This window comes from Anabrus simplex, chromosome 3 (genome assembly GCF_040414725.1).
Source record: "Anabrus simplex isolate iqAnaSimp1 chromosome 3, ASM4041472v1, whole genome shotgun sequence".
Taxonomy (NCBI): Eukaryota; Metazoa; Arthropoda; class Insecta; order Orthoptera; family Tettigoniidae; genus Anabrus; species Anabrus simplex.
The window spans coordinates 788595-796755 of record NC_090267.1 but is presented as its reverse complement, the minus strand read 5'-3'; positions in this window follow the sequence as shown (position 1 = coordinate 796755).

Here is an 8161-nt window from a genome sequence, read left to right as displayed (position 1 = left end):
ATCATGACTCTAGTTGATATGAAGTCAAAATATACTCAGAGGACAACTGCAGTGTTAGGCAGATCGAGAAGGCATAATACACTATTTTATTACTAGACTAAGGATACCATCCGGATACAAGTTTGCCAAGCATTTTTCAGAGCAATTTTAAACGAGAGTGAAGTGCTCTTGAGAACTGCACTGAGTAAAAGAATTACGGTCAACATAGCTCATGAAGAAAATGATGAACGTAAACCACCAAATGTGAGACCAGACGATGCAAAACACTTGATTTATGACCACATAAATACATTCCCTTAGGTCCCTTCACACTAGTGCAGAAGACACTCCAGAAAAGAATACCGGTATCTATGTAATGAGCGATTACTGGCAAAAATGTATGACCTGTATGTCGAGTGGTGCAATGAGAGAAATTTTACGTTTGAAAAGAAATGGCTTAACAGACAAATATTTAACACTGATTTCAACATAGCTTCCCATTCGCACATTTACCATAACATGAGAGAAGCAGAACAGGTTTGGAATAAAACAAGCCACTAGGAACATTTTAAAAATAGGGACCTTTCTAGGAAACACAGGGATGAAGCAAAGAAGAGGGCCCAAGAAGGGGAAGAACATTTTCATGAATATGGTTTAGAGTCAGTGCGTTACTGTCCAAGCCCGGATTATATGTAATTATATATACTGTTCCCATACATGTAGCTACAAGGGAAACTAAAACATCGGCGAATCGAACTAAAAGAACCATTATTCCAGAAGTTTAAAATTACATATTTTCAATATTTTGACGGATATAGTGTATTAGAAAGGAAACATAATTCTTGTTTTCACTAATTTTACATCGGTTTAAGTTTTTAAATTAAACACTTGAAAATAATTTTAAAAGCCTGAACGTCTCTAACATCTAAAGTGAGGTATTTTGTCAAAGAATCGCAAAGACGGTGCAACCTGTGTCTATCTATCTTCCCTTGCACAAACTTTGTCACATTGTTCTTCTCTCAGATTTCTTTTGTGATCCTTTCATCTGTTTAATGTCATATGTCAAAAGCCCCCTATTTCTTTCTTTCCTTATTTTTTCTCTCTTTCTTTTTTAATTTCTTCTTCGGTTATTGCCCTGCTTCACTTCCATAAAGGGATACACTCCGCACAAAAGTCTTCAGAAACTTTTTTCTAATAAGAATGATTGTGTTTAATGAGTTCAAATTTCTTCTCTGTTAATACGGATGTTCATTGCTTGAGCAAGTCTACAACTAAATATTTCTTTGCCGGGCACTTTGAAATACGAGCCAGTGACTTCATGTGACGTTGAAAGGATATATAAGAATATCCTAACAGACAGACAGCATTCGATGACCGCAGAAAATTTGAAAAAAAAAAATGGTTATTAATTCTGCCTCCAAATGAAAACTAGGGGTTGAATAACATCTGCCGTTTTAACTCTTTTCGGTTTTGTTTCCTTTTCTGTGTACAAGAATACATCAAATAAATCTTAGATATTAAGTTACATATTTTTTACATCTTTAACTACATATTTTGCCAATTTTATCTACATGTTTATGTACATATTTCTCATTTTTATGTTACATATAATTCGGGCTCTAGTTACTGTCCATCAACTAACGTAAGGACGCACCTTTATAAATGACGATTGGCTCTGTAGAACTTTACTGTGTTGGATTTGGGCTCAAATAATATGCATTCCTACTGCTGGCATGAAGGGTTGGCAAAGAGAGGTCCTGTCTTGTCCATATAATTCTAAATATAGCAGATGGGAAAGAAATTACATTGATGTCCGACACATGCGGTGGTAAGAACAGAAATGTGAATATTGCTGCTTTGTTTCATGTACTGGGTGCAATGTTTTAACATTCCTGTTATTAATCATAAGTTTTGAATCAGGACACTTGCAAATGGAGATTGATAGTGTACATGCACAGACTGAGAAGAAGAAAAGTGCTGTTGACATTTTTGATTCTTCAGAATTTTACACTTTAATCAGATTTGTTCGGAGGAATAACCCCTTTAAAGTAATAGAAATGGACCAAGACAAATTTCTAGATTTCACCCAGCTGAGGAAAGTAATAGTAAAAACCAGGAAGACTGACAACAGTGGAGAGGAAGTTAACTGGCTAAAAATGAAATGGCTGCACTTTAGAAAGGTTGACCCAGAGTATTGTGACCGTATCGTCACAGTGAACAATTATTTCAAAATATATATTTGGGAAAGAAGTAGCCTTGTAGCTTCCTTTGTGTGGATGCTGGCAGTTGCGTCATCTTGCATAACACTTCGCGACAAAGAGGCGCCTAGAGCACCCAGTGGGTGGCTCAGAAAAACTCCCGAACTGCGCGCGTATCATGGAACAAGGAGAAGAACAACACAGTTTTGCTGACTCCATCTTGAAAACAAATGCCAGCGCATAGCGATGCCAAAGCGATGGGGTGGTTTCAGAGGTGTTTTCAGCTTAATACATGTTTTCAGCTTAGCACATGTCAGAGCAATGAGAAGAATATTGGATGAAGGGCAAAATTGGAAATCAAGGTAGAAGAATCTCACCTACGAAAATGCGTCTTAATAAGATTACGTAACTGGCTTGGCGTACCCACGCCTACAGTGAAGCCAAATGCTAATAGGGAGTACCACCCCCACTCGATTTTATAGGAATTAATTACTGCGAAATTACTGATCATTTTGCGTTCCGCATCACATCTTGTATTTCGGAGTAGTTGGCCACACAATCTGCCGCATCGTTGAGATTCGTAAGTGTAGTGGATCTGGAATTCTGAAAAATCGTGGGAGGGCGGAGACTTCCAAGCATCCCCACCCTAGGGTAGCCCTTATATTTGCCTGCACATATGAGGGTGGACGTCAGTCTGATAGGAGTCTATGACGTGACCACACGGCCGGATGGTGGTCTGAGCTCCCCTCTCTTTGTACTATAAACTTGCCGTGAACGGGACTGTGAGAAGTATCCTTTCTGTGCGAATCGTCCGTGAAATTTGGAACTGTGTGAGATCGATGTGCGCGGTGATAGTTTGATAGCGACGCAACACGAAAGTACGTGAATGACAGTGTAATTTCGTACCGCGGACTGTGAGGCTGTGAATTGCCGTTTATCGGACGTAGAATGCTACTTTTCGACTAGTATCCCGTAGTGGAGACAGTGAGCCGAGTGATTGTAGTATAAGTTTCAAACTCTGTGAAGGTAGACGCATGGATAGAGGTGGTACGGATAAACAGTGTCGTAGCATAAAAACAAATTCCAGAAAGATTTACGGCGCTTGATAACGGCGTAATCATAGAAGCGCGCAGAACAAAGCGCACAAGAGAGAGCATTATAATAAGTACAAGTAACCCATACCAGGGTAATGCGGAATATTAAACTATTCCGGTAATCAAACTGTGAGCTCGGAATTGCATTTGTCAGATTAGGATAAGCTAGCTGCATCCTGTACCGGGGTACCAAATACCTATATTTCGTTCTGGTGAGAGGAAAGGAAAATTTACCTGTGAAGTGTGCAGTGGATATATTTGTGAAAACGGTGTAAACAGTGTCATTTCAGTGTTCAAACCCCAACGCCGTGGATTATTCCAGAATCATAATGGAACGTCCTGAACCAGCGGCCTCCCACTTCAGCATAATGGACTAAGACCTTCAAGGGAGCCCTCTCGTGGGCTCGAATGACGGACGATGGACGACGGACCGGCACTGTTGAGTACAAAACCATGTTTTTTATAATATTAATATTCCCTGTAAATAAATCATATCAGAATGTAGGAATAGCGTAGGTTGTTTTATATTGAATAATTAAAGTAGAACGTGTGGAGTGGTCCGTAGTGTCTTGTTAATTTTAATCATTTGATGTCTGTGAAGGAAGCAAATTAGGAATAGAGGATGAATTTCTCTCCTTGCTATGTTAACTGCATGTGCATGAATGCATGCCGAGTACAATCGAAGGAAAGGGGAGGAAAAATGTAGTGAATTTTGTCCAGGTAAAGAAGGGGTTCTGACATCTGGAAAGATTATACAAAGGGGAGTCAGGTTGAGATGTCGCTAGGATCTTTGCCAAATATCCTGTGAACAATTTAATTGGGAATAGACACAGTACTCGATTGTAATGTAAAGTAGTAGTATTTGCTGCATGATAAATTAAGGTCGGCTGCATCCTCATGTGTGTGAAGAATAATTCATCGTGCCGAGATGCGAATGCCCCCACCCAACCAACACTAGCTAGGGCCCTGTTAAAGGAGATCTGTTTGTTTGTGATTGTTTAAATACCTTTTGTTAGTTCATTTAATTTTATTTAAATTAATTAAATTGGTCGGATAATTTTATGCCGATTTAATGAAGATAGTATAGATTCAGGTTAAGTACAGAGTTATTATTATTATTATTATTATTATTATTATTATTATTATTATTATTATTATCTGATATAGTAGAAAATTCTACCTTGCTAGCTGACGGAACTGTGGTAATCCTGCGATGAGGTTAAATAATTTTGAACCCCGGACCTCCGTAGAGTCGGGGAATTATGACGTGAAATAATGGCACAAATACTGAGAAAACTTTGTTTTATTTGATATGAATGAGGCCTGGGCTAATTTGAGCTGATTAAATGTGGGTCAGTTGTTAATGCGTGAAATAAATGACCCATTGAATTGGGATTGTGAACGCGTCAGGGCGGTTTTTAAATAGGTGAGTGCCCAGTGCGAGGGGGCAAAGACAGGCAGGATTTATTGCCCTCGGCTCGAGAAGGTCGAGTTTGTTTTTCTCTTTCTGTTTGTGTAACAGCAGGACAGACTGAACGAAGGGTAGATGCCACTTCACTGAGGAAGTAGAATTCTCCCAAACCTTAAGTTCTCATGGTAGTAAAATGTTTGATGTTAATCGATTACCAAAGTCTAATAAGGCTAGGTTGAATGAATGCAGGGACCTTTAATTCATACACCTATAGTAGCGATAGATAGGGTGAATTTTCTTTCAGGAGACTCGATATGGGAGTCCTGAGGGACTCTTGTTCGTATCTCGGGCACGATGGTGGCATACAAACGGCGAATAATGGTTAACTAGATGCAGCAAATAATAATGTTAATGTGATGATATATGTTTTTTCTTTCCAGGTATTGTAAGTGTGTAAATAAGATGTTTTGATAATTAGTGATTTATTTTAGACTTCGTGAAAAATCCTTTGATAGTTCGTTTTGAGTGAAGGGTTGTGACCCTATGATGTGTATCGTTAGTCTTCAAACGAGGTGATTTGTTGTAACTAGAATTGTGTGCATTTTATTAATTTAGGATAGGCGTAACTCCGTCGAGTTTGCATATCATTATATGATTTTTTTATTTACGTTAAATTCTTTAGATATTGTTTCGTGGCCACTCTCTTGCAGATCTCAGGATGAATTAGTGTAACTTGTTGTAATTTCTATATGTAATTTGGGAGTTAATCCCGGGAATATTTGTATCCGTAAGACCATAGTTACTCTTTTTTCTGTAAATAAGGTTAATTATAATCCTGCTTATAGTACTCAGCAGGTAAAAATCATCGTGTCCTTAAATTCGAAACCAAGGTTAACAACGAAGATTGTAGGATATGCAACTCGATATTTTTTTCGAGTTGTTGGAAACTATATGTGAACACCCATGTGCTTGATTTTAATATGTGATTTTTCCTGTTATTAAAATTCAACAGCGTAATGCTATTAGACCACGTAAAGACTCTCATAATAATGTAGATCTAATATTTACTTGGGTGACACCACGGACTTGATCGCCCGTCGCTGTAATTTGAATAAAATATATTTCACTTTAAAGGAGTTAACAAGGTTGCAAGTTGTAAAATTTTTCAACGAGAGTTAATTATGTATTTAAGAAAATTTAATTTGTTCCTATTTTTGCCGATAATTAGCATCCATAACCTCTTCCGTTCATTTTATGCCTTTAAGTTAGTTGTAAGATACTTTATTTTTATCGCCGCGGACGGTCTGCGACCTTCAGTAGCCTGGGTTCAGATCTCAAGAACGGGAGAGTAGTAGTGACCTTGCTGGCCGTAAGGGCATTTGTCGGCCCACGTGAGTGGATTAATTATAGAAAATCCCGGTGCGGCGACATTGTCACTAGTCCGAAAAGGTCCCTTGACTGTTGTCTTCTATGGTGCATGGTCCCATGTGTTCATGACCCGAGAGGGTTACATTTTTGCCGTTCACATGGTCCCATGAGCTATGGGAGGTGATGGGAAAGATCCCAGTATATATATATATGTTTTAAATATCAAAATAAAATAAAAATATTTTTATTTGCAAATGAGGTGTCTACCTCGGTGGCAAATGGTACACTAAAATACATTATTGTCAAGCAATTAATTTTAAATTAACAGGAGACGAAGACAATTTTCCTAGAATGCAATATTATACAATTTACGCTAATAATTTTTTTCTATTAAACACACACATCATCCTTAATAAATTTATATTGTTTACAAAAATCTACTTATAATATCTTACAAACATAGTCGACTCATATATAGTACGGTATGTGAAATTACTTCTAATAATACTATACAACAGGTATAAGATTAAAATTAATATTGAATTTATTTATATATTTATATTTTACCCATTTTGGAACCTAAGTAGCATAACGACCTGCTGCGTCTTAACCAGAGCCCCTTTTGCCACCACTTTTCAGAGTTCCTGAAGGGCCTTCACAGCTACCGTAGCGGTCCCAGGGCCCTCGAAGTCCCCACTGTACTTCACCCCTACAGGCAGTCCCCTACTTGGGCTGTCCAAATTCCTTAGACCAGGGGATGGAATTGATTTAATCGCACACATTTTTTATTTACAATATCCTGCACTGGTCGAATGCCCTCTAACATTTAATTTATTATCTCTGTTGTTGTTGTTTATTCTCTTCTTGAATATCTGTACAGATTTTGGAAAAGGATCAAACACTACCCCTGGTAAACTGTTCCACTCCTTCACGCCCTTCCCAATGAAAGAAAATTTACCCCAATCGCTTCTGCTAAAATTCCTTCTAATTTTTTACTTGTGGTCATTTCTACCAATATAATTATTTTTCAACTGAAGCCTCTCACGGATATCTCTTCATGCTTCTTCTCCTGTATAGGCTCTATATAATCCTATAAGTCTAGTTTTCTCCCTTCTCTTACTTAAATTTTCCCACCCAAGTTCCTTTAACATTTTTGATACACTACTCTTTCTCTGAAATCCCCTGTTACAAACCTTGCTGCTTTCCTCTGCACACCATCTAGTTCTTTTATTAGGTATTCTTGGTGAGGATCCCAAACACTGTTTGCATATTCCAATAATGGACGAACCATACTTAAGTAACATTTTTCTTTTAATTCTTTGTTGCATCCTTTAAGTAGCCTCCTTATGACATGTAACGATCTGTATGCTTTCCCAACAATGTCATCAACATGACCCTTCCGGTGCAAATTGCTTTCAAATCTCACACCTAAGTATTTGCACTTGCCATCTTTTGGGATAACTACCTCATCCAAAGTATATTCAAATTCAGTTGTAAAGCTCCTGTTTGTAAATGTTGTAACAGTTGATTTGCCTCCATTAATCTTCATATTATTTTCTTCAACCCATTCTTGGATACTCTCGAGGTCCCTTTGTAATTCTAAACAGTCCTCAATGTTATTTATTTCCCTATAAACAATGATGTCATCTGCATACAATCTTATTTTCGATGTTATATTGTTCCCTAAATCATTTGCGTATATTAAGAAAAGTAACGGACCGATTATACTACCCTGTGCAATTCCCTTCCAAACTTTCTCTTCCTGTGATATATTATTTCCTACTTTGACTTTCTGAACCCTTGAATTTAGAAATGTTCTTATCCAACGTATAACCCTTACGTCCAATCCTATTCCCTCCAATTTCTTTAATAATATTCCATGTTCCACTCTATCAAAGGCTTTGGAAAGATCTATGGCTATGCAATCTAACTGGCCTCCTGCATCTAACTGATCTGATATGTCCTGCTGAAATCCCACCAGTTGTGCCTCGCAAGAAAATTTCTTTCTAAATCCATACTGGCTCCCCATGAACCAGTTTTTATCATCACATATCCCTCTGATGTACTTTGCTATTAAACTCTCCAGTATTTTAAAAACTATACTGGTCAGG